Below are 20,667 nucleotides of genomic sequence, written 5' to 3' on the forward strand. Positions count from 1 at the left end.
ATTGCTGTTGCATCTCTGGTCTCTTATTTAGGCTAAGTTGGAGTGATGCAAAGCGTTTGACCGCTTGTTCCCGGTTGTTAGGCAAGTGCTGTCTTGGTTGCCTAAATGGGAGTGGGGCAACCCAACTATTAGACTCGTCTCTGTAGACTTCTTTGTCCATGAGTTCCAAAAAGATGTTGTCTTCAATTGAAGATGCCAGCTTGTTGTCTCGATCAGTGTGATTGAAAACAGTTTGTCCCAACAAGTCTTCTGCAGCTTTACTGGTCTCTAAGATCCCACCTCTTGTCCCTGTGCCATGGTTAATCTTTTCTTTGATGTACAAGAAGCTTGTGCAGGGTTGGAGGAGTGAGGGTCGGCCATTGTCAAGCGCAGTTGTTTTAAAGGTGTTGACCGTTGGCTTGTGTGTGCTCCCTAAGCAGACTTCTCCAACTAGCACCCATCCTAGGTCCAGGCGTTGTGCAAAAGGGGCATTGTGAGGCCCGTTGACTTGTTCCCTAACTTTGTGCACTCTTATTATATCTCTGCCAAGCAACAGGAGGATCTCAGCAGTAGGGTCCACCTCTGGAATGTGCTCAGCTACCTTGAGAAGATGAGGATGATGTCGAGCTGCATTTGGAGTTGGGATTTCGGACCGATTGTCAAGTATATCGTTGCACTCAATGAGCGGTGGGAGAGGGATTGTGGCCCTTCCATCGAGTGACTCTACCACAAGGTCTTCAGCTCTGCGCCCAGATGTTTCCACATTCCCAGAACACGTCTTCAGATAGTAGGGGTATGGTTTGCACTCTATGTTGAATAGCTCGAACAGACTGGACCTCGCTAGCGACCGATTGCTTTGGTCATCCAGGATGACGTAGGCCTTGATAGCTTTGTCTGTTTGACCTTTGGGATATACTTTCGCAAGGCAAATCTTGGAGCATGACCGGCCAACCTGTCCTGTCCCACAAACCTCGGTGCAGTTTGAGTTAACAACCGCTTTGATGCTGTTACTTTCTACTCCCTCCCCGCCGTTGTGTGGTGAAGTTGAGGAAGCCTTAACTTGAGGTGCAGGGCCAGGATGCATGGCAGAGTCATGATAGGTGCTATCACACTCCATACACTTAACTGCATTTGGACAGTCCTTAGCAAAGTGAGTAGTTGAACCACAACACTTAAAGCAGATTCCTCTTTCTTTGAGAAAGGTCTTTCTTTCCTCCTGATTCTTGGCTCTAAAGACTTTGCACCGTTTGAGAGGATGTGGCTTGCCATGTATTGGACAGCTTTTGTTTGGGTCACTGACACTGCACTTGAGCCTGTTGAGGCGACGTCCGTCTTGTGGACTGAAATGGGGTTCTTTGTGCCTTTAAAGAAGGCTTTTTCAAGCTTTGCAGGTGAGCCGCTAGCACTTGGAATAGCAAAGCTAGGGTCATTTCTCTTTCGTGCCTCATAGCATATGAACCTGCTGAAGAATTCAAATGGTGGAAATTGTCCTCCATTTTCTTCCTTGTGTTTCGAACCAGCTGAAATCCATTTTTCCTGAAGTCCATAGGGCAGTTTTGCAACTATGGGTTCAATGCCACGTGCAGTGTCCAGGTAGGAGAGAGCTGGGAGGTAGCCGTCCTCCTTGGCACACTGTACTTCCATTAGCAAGTCGGCTAGTTCCCGTAGCTTTGTGTGTTCCTTTCCTGAAACTCTTGGGAAATTGTCAAGCCGGTCAAAAAGAGACTTTTCGATTATTTCAGGTGCTGCATAACATTCCTGGAGGCGTTCCCAGGCCTTTTTGAGTGCTATGACTGGGTTTGTTATGTGCACTGACCGTATACGTTTGACGTGGTTGCTGGATTCTCTACCAAGCCATTTTGTCATTAAGTCCAACTCCTCAGTAGCTGTGAGGCTTAGCCCTTGTGTGACATTGGTGTATGATGACTGCCAAGCACGATAGTGTTCAGGCTTATCATCAAACTGATATAAACTTGAATTTATAAGGTCGCGCCGAGCCAAGTACTGCGCCAGTTGTTCAGTTGTGGGTGCACTTTGGGAAGCCGTTGGCATATACTGGGGGTAGAAGGGCTGTGCAGACTTGTTCAAGTTGGAGTGACGCATTTTTGAATCTCTCTCCTGGTCAGATTCTCCATACGGAGCCTGATTTTCCACTTTGATTGCTGCCGGGACGTAGACGTAGTCAAAATTGTCACTGGCTAATACAGGGTGGCTAGTGTTATTAGCATATGATGTTTCATATGGAAAAACAGGGGTCTGACATCCTGGATTAAAAGGATTGCGAGGGCTAAATAATGTCTCGTTTACTGGGGGTTGATTTGTTGACAGGTGTGCTTTAATGGCCACTTGAGCTGGGAAGTCAGTTGAAGGATGGCCTTTATGCGAGTGTGGGTCAAAGTGAGAAGTAATGTAATCACTCGTCTGCTCCATTTTATCTTCCTCTGATGGGCCTGCTTCATCCAATAGCAAACCATTTTCCATAGCATCTGCTGCTTCCCACACAGCTGCTTCAGCTTCTGCCGCTGCTGCCTCTCCACGTATAGCAAACACTTCTAGCTCAGCATCCCTCTTTGCTTTTTCCAGGTGGTATACGGCATCTCTATCAGCCTTTACTTTTTGGTATTCAGCTTCTCTGTCAGCTTTCTCTTTCTGTTGCTCGGCCTCCTTAGCCGCTCTCTCTATTTTAGCTTTAGCTTCCCGCTCAGCGAATGCAAGGCGCGCTTTAGCCGCCTCCACTTTAGCACGTGCACGTATTAATGAGCCAGTTGATGATGCGGATGACCTTGAACTTCTTCTACTAGCCACTGAAATCTTGTCACTTTGTTTTGCTTCCATCTTACCAGGATGTACAACACCAGCTTTTCACTGTCTTTTCACTGTGCTGTCCTCACTACAGTGTAGGAACTGCAGCTATACAACTAGCTAAACTCTTCCATGCAAATGATGACTTGAGTCTTGAGTGAGCTTTAGTTGCTGTTTACTGACTCTCTTCGACATCAATTTACACGGACAGAGTGAAAACTGTAACAAGATAAAATACAAAAATCACCATTTTACTCGCAACATGTGCTTTTCTTCAATGTAAATAGACCTAAATGAAATATTTTTTAAAACAAACACATCAGATGTCTTTTCATGTAAATAATATCTTTTGACATTAATTTATGCGTTCAATTATGAAATGATTTACTCACGACATTGCCTCCGTGGTGTTTACAGTATAGATTACACAGGATGGACATATAAACACAGGTGTGCAGATTCAGCTGGCTCCCTCAAACCGCTAACAGGAAATAAACTATGAACCTCTAACTTCCAAAGCAAGATTAACCCATTTCAAAATAAAAGGTCTTTCAAAATAAAAGCACAATTAAACGTATGCCTTAAAGGCAACACATGTCTCCTAGACCCCATCCCAACTAGGTTGCTGAAAGAAACTTTACCTTTAATTAGCTCATCTCTACTAGAAATGATCAACCTGTCTCTATTAACAGGATACGTACCACAGTCCTTTAAACTAGTTGTAATTAGACCGCTTCTTAAAAAGCCTAATCTTGATCCAGAAGCTTTAGCCAACTAAAGACCTATATCCAACCTCCCTTTCCTCTCCAAGATCCTTGAGAAAGCAGTCGCCAACCAGCTATGTGACTTTCTTCATAACAATAGTTTATATGAGGATTTTCAATCAGGTTTTAGAGCACATCATAGCACAGAGACGGCACTGGTGAAAGTTACAAATGACCTCCTAATCGCTTCTGACAAAGGACTTGTCTCTGTCCTGGTCTTGCTAGATCTTAGTGACGCATTTGATACCATTGATCATCACATTCTACTACAAAGACTGGAACACTTAATTGGCATTAAAGGACCCGCATTAAACTGGTTTAAGTCCTATTTATTGGATCGATTTCAGTTTGTACGTGTTAATGATGAGTCATCCCTGTATACCAAGGTTAGTCATGGTGTTCCTCAAGGCTCCGTGCTTAGACCCATACTATTCACCTTATATATGCTCCCTCTAGGAAATATAATTCGGAAACACTCCATAAACTTTCATTGTTACGCAGATGATACCCAGTTATACTTATCAATAAAGCCAGATGAAACTAATCAGCTAACTAAACTCCATGCATGTCTCAAGGACATTAAGACCTGGATGAGCTGCAATTTTCTGCTGTTAAATTCAGATAAAACCGGAGTTATAGTACTTGGTCCTAAACACCTTAGAGCTGCATTATCTAATGATATAGCTAGTTTGGATGGCATTAACTTGGCCTCCAGCACCACCGTCAGGAATCTGGGAGTTACCTTTGATCAAGATATGTCCTTCAACTCCCACATAAAACAAATTTCAAGGTCTGCATGTTTTCATCTACGTAACCATTGGAAAAATCAGGCCCATCCTGTCCCAAAAAGACGCAGAAAAGCTAGTCCATGCATTTGTTACTTCCAGGCTGGACTATTGTAATTCTCTATTATCAGGCTGCCCTAACAAGTCTCTAAAGAGTCTCCAGCTGGTCCAGAATGCTGCAGCACGTGTACTGACAGGAACTAAGAAAAGAGATCATATTACTCCTGTATTGGCCTCTCTGCACTGGCTCCCTGTAAAATCAAGAATAGAGTTTAAAATCCTTCTCCTCACCTACAAAGCTGTTAATGGTCAGGCACCATCATATCTCCAGGAGCTCATACTACCCTATTACCCAACTAGAGCATTACGCTCCCAGAACGCAGGATTACTTGTAGTTCCTAAAGTCTCCAAAAGCAGAATGGGAGCCAGAGCCTTCAGTTATCAAGCTCCTCTTCTGTGGAACCATCTTCCTGTTTTGGTCCGGGAGGCGGACACCCTCTCTACCTTTAAGAGTAGACTTAAGACCTTCCTTTTCAATAGAGCTTATAGTTAGGGCTGGCCCAGGCCTGTCTTGGACCAGCTCTTAGTTATGCTGCTATAGGCCCAGTCCGGGGGACAAATGACACACTGAGCTCCTCTCTCCTCCTCTCCTCTCCATCTGTATACATTATGCCTGTATACATGCCCCATCTCTGCATGTCACTGACTTCACTTCTTCCCCGGAGTCCTTGTGCTTTCTAGTCCTACAGGCTCTCATGGATCCTGGCCGCACCCGGGTCGTGGATCGTGGATGCGCCTACTGCCATGGCCCTGCCTGACACCCACCACTACTGTTGCTAATATTAGTCATATCTCAGTTACATACGTTTCACTACTATTATTGTAATGCATTACTACATACTATCCTTACCGTTAACCACTACTACTGTTATTACTAGTAGTCATATTTCCATTATGTGCATTTCATTATTATTGCTGTAATACCTCTTTATGTACTTTCATTCCTGTCAACCATCTATTATAATTGTATACATTGTGATCTCGTTGATCTGCTCTGTACATGCGACATCTATTGCACGTCTGTCCGTCCTGGGAGAGGGATCCCTCCTCTGTGGCTCTTCCTGAGGTTTCTTCTGCATTTTTTTCCCCTGTTAAAAGGGCTTTTTTGGGGGCAAGTTTTTCCTCACTCAAATCGAGGGTCGAAGGACAGAGGGTGTCGTCTCTGTACAGATTGTAAAGCCCTCTGAGGCAAACTGGGATTTGTGAATTTGGGCTATACAAATAAAATTTTATTTGATTTGATTTGATTTGAAATCACAGTAAACCACTAATCCACACTTTTCCACATATACAACCCCTTTCTTACAAATGCCTTCACCTTGCTCTGGCTTTCTATGCCTTAAATTATTCCTGGTCAGATGACTGAATTCTCCCATTGTAGAATCAGTAAACACACGGTGACACCCAGTGTCACAACAGAATCAATGAGTTAAAGCAGTAAGTGAATGAAGTTGATGGGAAACATCTATATTGTATTCCCACTGGGGACACAATGTTGTGGATGCAATCAGAAGATGGAGGGAAATTACCATAAAATAAAGAGGGGAGAGCACCACTGACTGCTGTACAGGACACTGGTGGATGTGAGTGTGTTTGTACGTGTCAGTCAGGAGATGCTTAATTTAATTAAGTTAGAGGGTATACCATTTCATTTTCATCAAGGATGAAAGGGTGGGATGAATGGAGGAGAACAGTGTTTAAGTAATGAGATTAAAGCAGCAGAGAGAATAGAGGGCAAAAGCCAAAGGGGGTTTGACTGTTAAAAACCAACAAACATTCCCCCTTAAACAAAGGTAATATTAACCTAATTTTAGGATGACATTTTTTATTTTTATTTTGTGAAAAACACAGATTTTTGTCATATACATCAATTAAGCCCAGGTTGTCTGGTTGGCCATGAGTTCGAACAAACTTTTTGGGAGCTTCCTCTGGATTTTCCTTTCTAAATGTCAGTGAAACAAAAAACCAAAAACAACTAATCTCAAATGGAGGTAATTTTGTTTATTTATTGTTTATCAGGATTTTTGAAAGTTAGTTAATGATCAGAATAAAGAATGAATGACAAATTGTAAACTCATCCATTTATCTTAAAAACTGACATTTTGTTTGTATTACTTAAAATATGTTAATGCTAAAGTTAACCAACTTAAAGCTGCATTAATAGCTTTTTTTGTGCACTTGGGTGCAGAAGAACAACCAGTTAACACACCATTAATGTATATGACACACCACTGGCATACCTTTGAGGAGAGGTTGATATGGCTAACATAGCATTTATATAACCAGAAGATGCAGAGCAACATTTATTTGCAGTTGTTTTTTACCACTTGACTAATGTAAATCCAATATTAACTTTTATTTAGCTTTGTTTTTGGTCTCCACCAACTTGAAAAAAGAAAAAGAAACAAAAAATCTGTTGAGCTGCTCAAGTTAACCGAAAAGTTTCCTATTAACACGATGAAGAAAAATATATAATATTGAACGTGTCAGTGGTCATCAGTGGTATCACTGGTTCAGTGACAATGTCTTTCATTGATTTCCACCAAAGCAGGCAATCTTGTGACTACAGCATTATTCAACTTTTTATGGTTAAATTTAGGTGCCGTCCTTTGGTTAAGTTTAGGGAAAGATCATGTTCAGTTTTACTACAGAAAAAGTCAGCAGTTGGTTGAGTTCTTTATTAACATTTAAATCAAATCATGATCTTTCCCCAAATCTAAACCAAAGTGCATTTGTTGCCTAAACCTAACCACAGACAGATATCTGGACAGGAACCCTGGACTATGGTGTCGCAGTCTTGCAACATGTACTATATATCCTCCTGTCCCATCCCTCCATCCTAGCTTCTGACCCCAGCATGGTAAATTTTATTCTCTCAAAGACCTTTACAGGCAGATTGCTGAATTTTGAGGTTTCGGGCAAGAAAAATAATTCAGAATTTCCCCAGCATGGTGAAATCTTGTTAGCTTGGCTAAATCGAAATAAATGTGAGCTTCATGAAGGTAACATTTACAAACATTTAATTTAACATTTACTGAATTCTAAAATGCTACCTTCCTTCTCCCCCAGAGACTAAATAGCTACATAGAAGCCAAGTCACTCTATCACTGCTTGCAGCTGTACAGTAACTCTAGTTATACTGGTCCAACATCTAACACTTACAAAATAATCGTGAAATGAAATGTCAAACCCCTCAACTCCAAATCTAGTCAAGCAGATGAACTGCATTAAAAAAGATGAGTTAGTTACACATTCAGTTCAAACAGAACAGAAAGATGAAGTGTTTTCATGCTTACCTTCTTCCTCCTCCTTTGCATCCGTCCCCTCTCTCACTTTATCTCTCACTATAGGAACAGATGGGTCCTTTCTCTTCTCTTGCGTCCCTCAAAATTCAGCTCCTAACCCCCACCCACTGCCACACTGCCATTACAAATTGAGGCTTGCATGTTTGCAGAAAGAGCGTCTTTGTGTCACTTTAGAAAATTTTGATTCCTGCATCAGTGTGTTCACTCACTGTCTGTCTCTTTTCATCTATCAGCTGCACATCTCGACCCATATTTAACATATATGAGGATAAATGCTTTTATTTCATATAATTCCTCTCTTCTTAAATTAAAACAAGAAGTCCTCAGCATGATACTCTCTGAATCTGGAATACTGCGTTTGACCTGCAGAGGATTAGTGAGTGTTACACATCAAAGATGGGTTTAGATTTTGTGAGTGCATCGTATTTGCATGTGTGCAATATCTGCATGTTCATGTGTATCTCTCAGGATGGCATTAGCATTTTACACACAATCCTCTCTTAATGCTGTTAAAAGGGCTTTTTTGGGGGCAAGTTTTTCCTCACTCAAATCGAGGGTCGAAGGACAGAGGGTGTCGTCTCTGTACAGATTGTAAAGCCCTCTGAGGCAAACTGGGATTTGTGAATTTGGGCTATACAAATAAAATTTTATTTGATTTGATTTGATTTGAAATCACAGTAAACCACTAATCCACACTTTTCCACATATACAACCCCTTTCTTACAAATGCCTTCACCTTGCTCTGGCTTTCTATGCCTTAAATTATTCCTGGTCAGATGACTGAATTCTCCCATTGTAGAATCAGTAAACACACGGTGACACCCAGTGTCACAACAGAATCAATGAGTTAAAGCAGTAAGTGAATGAAGTTGATGGGAAACATCTATATTGTATTCCCACTGGGGACACAATGTTGTGGATGCAATCAGAAGATGGAGGGAAATTACCATAAAATAAAGAGGGGAGAGCACCACTGACTGCTGTACAGGACACTGGTGGATGTGAGTGTGTTTGTACGTGTCAGTCAGGAGATGCTTAATTTAATTAAGTTAGAGGGTATACCATTTCATTTTCATCAAGGATGAAAGGGTGGGATGAATGGAGGAGAACAGTGTTTAAGTAATGAGATTAAAGCAGCAGAGAGAATAGAGGGCAAAAGCCAAAGGGGGTTTGACTGTTAAAAACCAACAAACATTCCCCCTTAAACAAAGGTAATATTAACCTAATTTTAGGATGACATTTTTTATTTTTATTTTGTGAAAAACACAGATTTTTGTCATATACATCAATTAAGCCCAGGTTGTCTGGTTGGCCATGAGTTCGAACAAACTTTTTGGGAGCTTCCTCTGGATTTTCCTTTCTAAATGTCAGTGAAACAAAAAACCAAAAACAACTAATCTCAAATGGAGGTAATTTTGTTTATTTATTGTTTATCAGGATTTTTGAAAGTTAGTTAATGATCAGAATAAAGAATGAATGACAAATTGTAAACTCATCCATTTATCTTAAAAACTGACATTTTGTTTGTATTACTTAAAATATGTTAATGCTAAAGTTAACCAACTTAAAGCTGCATTAATAGCTTTTTTTGTGCACTTGGGTGCAGAAGAACAACCAGTTAACACACCATTAATGTATATGACACACCACTGGCATACCTTTGAGGAGAGGTTGATATGGCTAACATAGCATTTATATAACCAGAAGATGCAGAGCAACATTTATTTGCAGTTGTTTTTTACCACTTGACTAATGTAAATCCAATATTAACTTTTATTTAGCTTTGTTTTTGGTCTCCACCAACTTGAAAAAAGAAAAAGAAACAAAAAATCTGTTGAGCTGCTCAAGTTAACCGAAAAGTTTCCTATTAACACGATGAAGAAAAATATATAATATTGAACGTGTCAGTGGTCATCAGTGGTATCACTGGTTCAGTGACAATGTCTTTCATTGATTTCCACCAAAGCAGGCAATCTTGTGACTACAGCATTATTCAACTTTTTATGGTTAAATTTAGGTGCCGTCCTTTGGTTAAGTTTAGGGAAAGATCATGTTCAGTTTTACTACAGAAAAAGTCAGCAGTTGGTTGAGTTCTTTATTAACATTTAAATCAAATCATGATCTTTCCCCAAATCTAAACCAAAGTGCATTTGTTGCCTAAACCTAACCACAGACAGATATCTGGACAGGAACCCTGGACTATGGTGTCGCAGTCTTGCAACATGTACTATATATCCTCCTGTCCCATCCCTCCATCCTAGCTTCTGACCCCAGCATGGTAAATTTTATTCTCTCAAAGACCTTTACAGGCAGATTGCTGAATTTTGAGGTTTCGGGCAAGAAAAATAATTCAGAATTTCCCCAGCATGGTGAAATCTTGTTAGCTTGGCTAAATCGAAATAAATGTGAGCTTCATGAAGGTAACATTTACAAACATTTAATTTAACATTTACTGAATTCTAAAATGCTACCTTCCTTCTCCCCCAGAGACTAAATAGCTACATAGAAGCCAAGTCACTCTATCACTGCTTGCAGCTGTACAGTAACTCTAGTTATACTGGTCCAACATCTAACACTTACAAAATAATCGTGAAATGAAATGTCAAACCCCTCAACTCCAAATCTAGTCAAGCAGATGAACTGCATTAAAAAAGATGAGTTAGTTACACATTCAGTTCAAACAGAACAGAAAGATGAAGTGTTTTCATGCTTACCTTCTTCCTCCTCCTTTGCATCCGTCCCCTCTCTCACTTTATCTCTCACTATAGGAACAGATGGGTCCTTTCTCTTCTCTTGCGTCCCTCAAAATTCAGCTCCTAACCCCCACCCACTGCCACACTGCCATTACAAATTGAGGCTTGCATGTTTGCAGAAAGAGCGTCTTTGTGTCACTTTAGAAAATTTTGATTCCTGCATCAGTGTGTTCACTCACTGTCTGTCTCTTTTCATCTATCAGCTGCACATCTCGACCCATATTTAACATATATGAGGATAAATGCTTTTATTTCATATAATTCCTCTCTTCTTAAATTAAAACAAGAAGTCCTCAGCATGATACTCTCTGAATCTGGAATACTGCGTTTGACCTGCAGAGGATTAGTGAGTGTTACACATCAAAGATGGGTTTAGATTTTGTGAGTGCATCGTATTTGCATGTGTGCAATATCTGCATGTTCATGTGTATCTCTCAGGATGGCATTAGCATTTTACACACAATCCTCTTAATGCAAGGATTAAAACTGAGAGTAAAATGAAGACGAACAGATTTGTGTTTCTTCTTTCTTTGTGTTTAAGCCATTGGACCAACTGTTTGAGGGTCAACACAGCCAGCATTTTGACCTCTTTCTTTAAGTGGATCTAATATCACTCTACTAAAATCCCTTGATAAAGTTAAAAAGCTAAATCAAAAAGTGGAACAGTGGAATTAATATGTTAGAAGGCTTGACAAGAGCATGAGATAGGTATATGTTGCACTAGCTCCTATTTTCCATATTGCTATAGACTAATTCATGGCAATATTAATATTCTTTTTTCTCTTGAATCCAGTTCCTATTAGTGGCTGAAACGTCCCAGTGGGATCATTATGTTCCATCTAATCAGCTCTTTGTCTGCTGAGGGACAATGGCTGTAAACAAGTGTAGGGCTGATGTGATGTTTTTGCAGGAAACTTGATTTCCTCTGATCTGATATAGTAGCAGAGGCAGATTGAGTCACTGACTGATGCTCTTCAAGAAGCCTTCTTTGAGCTGTTCACATTTCCAGCAACTGTTTTTCCTCATTGTAGATTGAGTTAATTCATTTGAGTGGAAGCACTGTGACCAATGGGTTTGTTCACAGAAGTGGTTATAAGCAGGAGCAAGTACAGTAGATGGTGTAACTGTGTGTTTCTAACAGATTGTTGTTGTGACACACACACACACACACACACACACACACACACACACACACACAGACATTTCCTGTAATTTTCTAAGCTGTCCTTTCAAATAAAAGCCAAAAATATAGTTTAAATATAATAATATAGTTAAATATAAAGAAAGAGTTAAAGAAAAAACACTTCAGTAAGACAAAGCCTGCAAGTCAACGTGTATTTTACCAATGTAGGTTTTCAAACTTTTAACGGAAATCTGCTTTACAAATGTTTTATGAGGAAGAAATAGTATTTAAGGTGTTTGTTAGACCTCAAAGACACACACAGTATGTTTTAGTCACATATATACTTAACTTTTGTTTGTTTACAAGAAACTCTTTAGGGTAGCATAGCAGCAGCAAGTGATGCTGCGGGAACTTTGCAGTACTGCGGTAAATGGAGATTAAATGTTTCCTCTGTCACTGTGACAACAGACTACTTCCTCGTGAATGCAGCTGCTGGGACAGGTCAAAGATCACTTGGGGTGATGAGTGCTGGGTTGGTGGCTTTGTTGGGGATCTTGGTAAATATATGAATGGCGCTGTGTGTTTGGGATTGTGCAGGGCTCATCTTGCTTTTTTCCATAGCAACAAAAATGCTCTTTTTGAACTGTATGATGTCTCTGTTAATTTCTACTCTGAAGTCCTGCATCTATGGGATCCTTCTGTGCATGTCTGCATTATCATTTGGCTGATAAATGGTTTAAAGGGCAAATATCCACTCAGATATTTTGAGGTTGGAGTTGCCAGTTGACCACATTTTGTTCCAGTACTAGATAATACTAGATTTTCAAGTATGCCAAGTATGTAGATTCATCCTTACTCCTGTTTATCAACCCGACTGCAGCAGCAATCCATGGAGAGGACCGCCTTTGTCAGATGTTTATAATGTTGACTGCTGATTGGTATCTGGGCAACAACACATTTTGAGCTATGATTTAACTGTGATATGTTGTTCCTGGTTGTGGGGGTTAAGGAAGGTGTCAGATGGGAATGACATCTGTTAGGTGACATTAGAGTAATTAGTCAGTTCTATGTGTGTTTTGGAGGGCAGTTGGAGGACAAGATAATAGAGTTTAACTGGTATGCCAAATGGTCAGGAGCCGGTTCAACTATATAGTTCCCCAAAAGGACAGAGGGACAGTCAGGTCATTTTTAGGGCACAAGTCCCAAAGAAGGACATCAGCAGAGTAGGTTATCTATAGAGGAGGTGACATTCCATAGGAGACTGGTCAACACCTCTTTTGCCTATTGGATAGAGAAACCCTAAAATCTACCAAAGTGACCAATTAGAAGAAGAGGTAGATGTGGGCGTAAGTACTTTAAAAAGGCCCGCGCAGAGAGAGAAGGTTAGGTGAGTACTTGTAGATTTCCTAGATCAGAGAGGATTTCTGGTAGAGCAGAGGGCAAAGCTTTAGGGAGAACTTTGCCAATATTGGGAACACCGGGTGTGGCCACACTGGTTCGGACGCAGGCTTGAAAGCTGTTTCAATAAAGATTGCTCTTTCCATTCTCACCCAGCCTCGCCTCTGCAGATTCATTTATCATCAAACTACACGCCGACATCTTTTGAGGAAGAAAGCCCAGAAACAACAGGAGCTTGAGGGGAAATGTACGTGAACGTAACGTTACAGAGAATGAGAGGGGGAAAGCTGGAGTGTCCCTCCGTGTGTGCTGTTGCTTGGCTGGCTGTTTGGGGCAGATAAACACTGCATGAGTAACACAAATAAACACAAATGTTCCAGGCGTCAAACTGGCTTCACAGTTCATGTATACACCTTTAACCACCATTGGTGACGAAAATCTGATGTGACTCAGGCACAAATGTTCAAGTCGAGGTAATGTTTTTAAGTGGTATTCATGTTAAGTTTAGTCTCGTTCGCAGACTTCCCTACCCGGAAGAAGTGACAGGCGACCACATCAAACACTTCGCTGCCTTGAGTAAACTTGTCGATTTCTCTGGGTTTGAATGTTGTTAGAAACATTTGGGAATTTGGGAAAATGTAGGTACGCAGCTCAACAAAATATATAGCAAAGGTCTACTAATTTTTAGACATTTTAATGCCAAATTCTAATTTGTATCTTTAAAACAGAGGAATCCAGAGAGGGCTTCTTTAAGAGGGGTAAACCGTGGCATGTTCAAAACTAGAGGGTAAAATACCAGTAGATAGAGAGCGGTGTATGATTGCTTAAATATTCAGACCAACCATCTGACATGTATCCCCCATGTGGGAATGCAGTCTGAATGGCTGGTGGATGATTTTAAAGTGTGTAGTGTCTGTGTGTTTCTTATACCTCCTGAGCTCTGAGTGACAGGACAGGATGGGACAGGACCAGATGCTTCCCTTAAAGTATATGTGGGAAGGTGATGACGTAAAGGTCTTATGTCTTGGATAATAACTCATTAGCCCTGTAGTGTGCGTCAGAGAGTAGCTAAAGGAAGAGGTCCACACTGAGAACTGACCAGTTCAGAGGTTCAGGTTTGATTTAATGCAAACATTTCCATCTAAGTATAGAGAAACTAGCAGGTCAACTTTAGATAACATCAATAGGGTCACACAAACATAATCCCTTGAGAAATATTCTACAGAGGTGTTATGCAGACCCATTCCTTCTCAACAGGATAGAGGGACCCTCAGTTCCCCAAATGTGAACAATTAGAGGAAATAGGTGGGTATGAGCGAACAGACTCTAAAAAGGACCCGCACACCAAAGAACGGGGGGTGAATTTGTTTGATCTCCTAAGACTGAGAGGAGTTCTGATAGAGCAGAGGGCAAATCATTTTGGGCATCACTTTGCAGAGATTTGAGAATACCAGCAAGTGGCCACACTCTGGTTCGGACGCTGGCTTGAGATCTGTTTCAATAAAGATTGCTCTATCTTCCACCCAGCCTGCCTCCGCAGAATTTCTTTATCAACATACTACACGCCGACACCTTTGGAGGACGACAGCCCATACACTTCAAGTGCAACAGTGTGTTCCACGTGATTTCACTGAAGTGTGAAAATGTTGATGTTGGGCAGGACTCGACAAAAGATGAGCAGTCATTTCACTTGAATTATTTGATGGAAATGTCTCCAAGAGTGTGATAGCTGATGATGAAGTATCTGTGGCTTCATTAGCATCGGGCTAACAGGATACTACACTGTTTAAAGTTGTTACTGACATTGGCTTTCCTTGACGTTGGTCTGATGAGGCTGACCTGGTGGTGGGTGATCTTGGGGTGGAGGAGAGGTTGGGGCTCCGGGTCCACAAAGACAGCAGTGTTAAACTGATTACTACTGTGGATGTCTAAGCTGCCAGGACAGTAATGATGTTCTCTGCTGTGGTCTTTTTTATATAAAAACTGGATTCCTAAAAATGGAATTTAGTCATAACCCCCCAAAAAGTACCATCTTAATAAAAGTTAGGCCAATTTTCGATGTTTTTATCATGGCTTTTTTTCTCACTTAGATTTAGTGGTATTCTTGACTGTATACTGTATAATGATAAATAGAGAACAGGACAGCACAAGGAAAAAGACTCCACAAATGGCCTCATATGCCACAGAAACATATTCAGCTACCTGGGACAGCACCATTAGCTAACTGGGACCCAGCCTGTAATGAATGTCATGAACCATGTCTGACAGAGTACTCCTCTCCTCTCCTGATGTCACTGTCAGCAGAGGTGGCTGGCCAGCAATGGAGGAAATACTGGAAAACATTATAGCGTGTGTACCTTGCAAGTGGAAAGCTACTGTTGTACCAACTCCCACAGACTTTCCATCAGACATAGTCTTGCTTCCACTAGCTGTGAATAAGTTGATACCACAGACACAAACACTACAGGGGAACACATTTTGTAACAAATTACTGTGTTACTCTATCACAGGATTTTATGGTATCCAGTGTTGGAAGAGAAATGTAGCCTACATTATTAGAGTAGGAAGGCTATACTATAAAAATTACTATGAAAAAAAATAGCCTACATCATTCAAAATGATGCTTAGATAAAAGGAAAAAGTATAAATTCAAGTATCAAAAGTATGCTAAATATTTCAAAATGGTCCTTTTCAGAATGCTAGATTGCTATCTGAGCTACAAAACTGCAAGAATCTCAAAAAAACATCTGAAGGAGGTTTTGGCCCGCCACACTTAAAATCTTACTGCTGGGGTACCCACTTAAACATTGTATCATGGTGGAAAAGGGGCCCAGCCAATGAATCAAGTGATTATCCTCAGTAATAAAACCCCTTTCTTCGTCCTTCTTAATAATCCGTTAATTACAGGAAAACTTCATTATAAAAATAGATTTCTCATTAAAAATACTCTCAAAATCCTTGTATTTGACAGAATTTGGTGCTCAATATTGGAGCACATTAAAAAAAGGGGTCAATAGGGGAATGGTGACGTGGCTGTGTAAGGCAAGGCAAGGCAAGGCAAGTTTATTTGTATAGCACAATTCAGACACAGGGCAACTCAAAGTGCTTTACAGGCGCATACAATTACAGTAAAACATTTAAGATACATTAAAACAAAACATTAAAACAAGTTGAGAAATAGACATTTAAACAAAACATTAAAACAAGTTAAGAAATAGACATTAAAACAAAACATTAAAACAAGTTAAGAAATAGGAAAGTAGGCTAAAATAGAACAAAAGTCACAGAGAAAAAATAAAAATCACAGTGCAGTTCAAAGACTTAAAATTGCTTCAGTGAAAGGCTGTGGCAAACAGAAAGGTCTTCAGCCTTGATTTAAAAGAGGTGAGAGTCGGAGCAGACCTGCAGTTTTCTGGGAGTTTGTTCCAGATGTGTGGCGCATAGTAACTGAACGCTGCTTCTCCATGTCTAGTTTTGACTCTAGGGACTGAAAGCAGACCTGAGCCTGATGACCTCAGAGGTCTGGATGGTTCATAACGTGGCAGCAGATCAGAAATGTATTTTGGCCCGAAACCATTCAGTGCTTTATAAACCAACAACAGGATTTTGAAATCTATTCTTTGACTGACAGGAAGCCAGTGTAAAGATCTGAGAACTGGAGTGATGTGATCTACTTTTTTGGTTCTTGTTAGGACTCGAGCAGCAGCGTTCTGAATCAGCTGCAGCTGTCTGATGGATTTTTTAGAGAGTCCTGTAAAGACACCGTTACAGTAGTCGAGTCTGCTGAAGATAAATGCATGGATAAGTTTTTCTAAATCCTGCTGAGACATAAGTCCTTTTATCCTGGATATATTTTTAAGATGATAGTAGGCCGACTTTGTAATTGACTTAATGTGGTTGCTGAAGTTCAGGTCTGAGTCCATTATTACACCGAGGTTTCTGGCTTGGTTTGCAGTTTTCAACATTATAGATTGAAGCTGAGCAGAGACTGTGAGTCGTTCTTCCTTGGCTCCAAAAACAATTATTTCAGTCTTATCTTTGTTTAACTGAAGAAAACTCTGACACATCCAATCATTGATTTGTTCAATGCATCTACTTAGCGTTTGTATGGGATTGTAGTCCCCTGGTGAGATGGTTATGTAAATTTGTGTGTCATCTGCATAACTATGGTAACATATTTTGTTGTTTTCCATTATCTGAGCTAGAGGAAGCATGTAAATGTTGAATAGTAGAGGCCCCAGAATGGAGCCCTGGGGTACTCCGCTTGTCATTTTCATCCTTTCAGATGTGTAATTACCAATAGACACAAAGTAGTCTCTATCATTTAGATAGGATTTAAACCAGTTTAGTGCTGTACCAGAGAGTCCCACCCAGTTTTCCAGTCGGTCCAGTAGTATGTTGTGGTCGACTGTGTCAAACGCAGCACTGAGATCCAGTAATACTAAGACTGAAATTTTGCCATTGTCTGTGTTTAAATGAATGTCATTGAGGACCTTGACTAGAGCAGTCTCAGTGCTATGATGTGGTCGAAATCCTGATTGGAAGACATCAAAACAGCCATTTACTATTAAGTAATTGTTCAGCTGTTGAAAAACAGCTTTTTCAATGATTTTACTTAAAATTGGGAGGTTCGATATGGGCCTGTAATTATTCATTACTGATGTGTCTAGATTGTTCTTCTTCAGGAGTGGTTTAATAACTGCAGTTTTCATGGCTTGGGGGAAGACGCCTGAAAGTAGAGACATGTTGACAATCTGTAGCAGATCTGGAGTCATGCAGTCTGAAACTTTTTTGAAGAACCCTGCTGGTAAAATATCAAGGCAGCATGAGGAAGATTTCAAATGTTGTATTATCTCTTGCAGGTTTTTGTCATTGATTTGGTCAAATTGTGTCATGGTGTTAGAGTTGGTTTTCGGTGGACACATGGATAACACGCCTCCTGTACTAGGTACGGTGGCACAGACCGCTTGTCTAATTTTCTGAATTTTGTCAGTGAAGAAGGATGCAAATTCATTACAGGCCCTGGTAGATAGATGTTCAGAGGCTACTGGCACAGGAGGGTTTGTTAGCCTGTCGACAGTAGCAAACAGGGCACGTGCATTATTATTGTTTTTGGGTTATAATGTCTGAAAAGAAGGACTGCCTTGACTTTTTCAGTTCTAAATTAAAAATGTAAAGTCTCTCTTTATAAATGTCAAAATGAACTTGGAGCTTAGTTTTGCGCCACCTGCGCTCTGCCTTTCGGCATTCCTTTTTTTCCATTTTGACAAGCGTGGCATTTCTCCAAGGAGATTTTTTCTTACCAGAGACCACCTTCACTTTAGTGGGTGCAATGGCATCAATAACATTTGTAACTTTAGAACTGAAGTGATCTACAAGGTCATTGACGGAGAACCTGGAGAGGGGAGGTGTGGAGGAGAAAGCCTCAATGAATATGTCACTGGTGTTTTCAGTGATGTAACGCTTTGAGACGACCTCAGTTTGAACATTTGTGTACACACATATATCACTCTCAAAGAGAACACAGTAATGATCAGAGAGAGCAACATCAGATACCAGAACCTTAGGAATGTTCAGACCCTTGGAGATAACCAAGTCTAGGATGTGGCCCCTGTTGTGTGTGGGCTGCATCACATGCTGAGTGAGTCCAAAGTTATCAAGGACACGACACAGTTCTTTAGTCCATCTGTCCTCAGGTTTGTCGACATGGATGTTAAAGTCACCAACAATTAACACACAATCAAAGTCAGTGCAGATAAGAGACAGTAACTCAACAAGGTCATCAAAAAAATCTGTACAGTATTTAGGTGGCCTGTAGATGTTTAGAAATATAGCCCGAGAAGATGAGTTTAACTGAAGAGCCACATATTCAAAAGAAGTAAAATTTCCATAAAACATTTGCTTGCATTTGAGTAACTCATTAAACAGAATACTAACACCTCCTCCTTTTTTATGCTTTCTAGTCTCACTTATGAAAGAGAAGTTTGGAGGGCTTGATTCAATGTGAACAGCTGCACTGTTGTCTTGGTCTAACCAGGTTTCAGTTAAAAACATAAAATTAAGATTGTGTTTGATGATAAAATCATGTATTAAAAAAGATTTTCCTGCCAGAGACCTGATGTTTAATAAAGCTAAATTAAAAGAGTCAAAACCAGCTGTGCAATCTTTTGTGACAGTTTGTGGCTGACGAGGAATGGGAGCTAAATTTAATAGATTGGCAGATTTATTAAGGCACTCCCTGTGTCTCAGCAAATTCACCATTTTTCTATTACCTGTAAACACAGGAATCGAGGAGACTACCTGAACTCCAAGGGGCCCCGGCTTTTCTGGGGGGAAGACATTAAAGATATCAACTTCGTAGCCTGGACCCGGAATGAATGTTAAATTTGACATTACACTCTTTCTTGGCAATTTAAACATTCTTTTTCTATTACCGATCATAACATGAACTGAAGAAGCTTCCAGTACACTGGGCCCCGACTTTCGCTGGGAATAGTCAGGAGTGACATCTTTAGAGCCTGGACCCATAAAACATCAGCAGTAAGAGACAGAAAGATCTAAGTGTGCTGAGCTCTTATCAGCTTGGGGAGGATGATGCCTGTGTGAAAGTGGTGGGGGTGGTGTGTGTCTTAGCTTCACCGAAGGCTGAGGGTGTTTCAGGGGAATGAGAGGAGAGAAAATTGCAGTAGGGCGGGGGGTAAACTGTGTCCCAGCGATGACCAGCTTGTTCATTTGGTCAGTGAACTCCATGAGGGGGGACGAAGGCGACAACATGCCCACAGTAGATGGTGAACTGGGTGGGGTTTGGGGTGGTGTAGACAGTTGAACCTCACAGAGAGAATCCTCTTCCTGTTTGTCCTGACGTCTCTCATGAGTGGAGCTCACTTCAGCTGGGGGTTGTGCTCGGTTTCCTTTGTGATTATCTCCTGTTTGTTTCGGCCTGTCTTGCCTCTTGTCCTTGGTGGAGGGAACAGATTGGTGACGCAGGCAGAAAGATATGTTGGACATAAACAGTTTGACTCCTGACCTATTTAGGAAGAGTCCATCTTGCTTAAAAAGATGTCTGCGGTCCCAAAAGAAATTGAAGTTGTCCAAAAAATACATAGAATGGACATTACATGCTTTGGAAAGCCATGTGTTCAGTGCCATCAATCTGCTGAATTTCTCAGCACCTCTTCTGACTGGTGGAAGGGGGCCACTGATTAAAACCTCAACATCCAGGGAGCTGACTGTGTTCAACAGATCAGTAAAATCTTGTTTGAGCATTTCAGACTGCTGCTTCACAATGTCATTCATCCCCGTATGCAAAATGATCTTTTTGACAGTTGGATTTGCTGCAACAATACCAGGGATTCTCGCTGTCATGTCAGGAACCATATCCTTTGGAAAACAGAGAACCTTCATGTTTTCACCGCACATGAATCTCACATCTTTAACAGTGGCATCTCCCACAATCAGAGTTTGGGGTCCAGTCGTTAGCTTTGCCTGCGGCCTGTTAGCTTCTGATTTACGTTCAGACCTTACCCTTCTCTGTGGCGATGAGTGGTACAGGTCATCAGATGGAGATGCGGAATCTCGGCGTAGTGGAGCAAATCTGTTTTGCAGTGCTCAGCGTGATGGAGTTGGAGTTGTTATTTCCGACACGGACAGACTGAGGTCTCTCCGTCAGAAAGTCCTGGATCCAGAGACATGTGGCGG

This window comes from Pagrus pagrus (assembly GCF_965226575.1).
Source record: "Pagrus pagrus genome assembly, chromosome: 5".
Lineage (NCBI taxonomy): Eukaryota > Metazoa > Chordata > Actinopteri > Spariformes > Sparidae > Pagrus > Pagrus pagrus.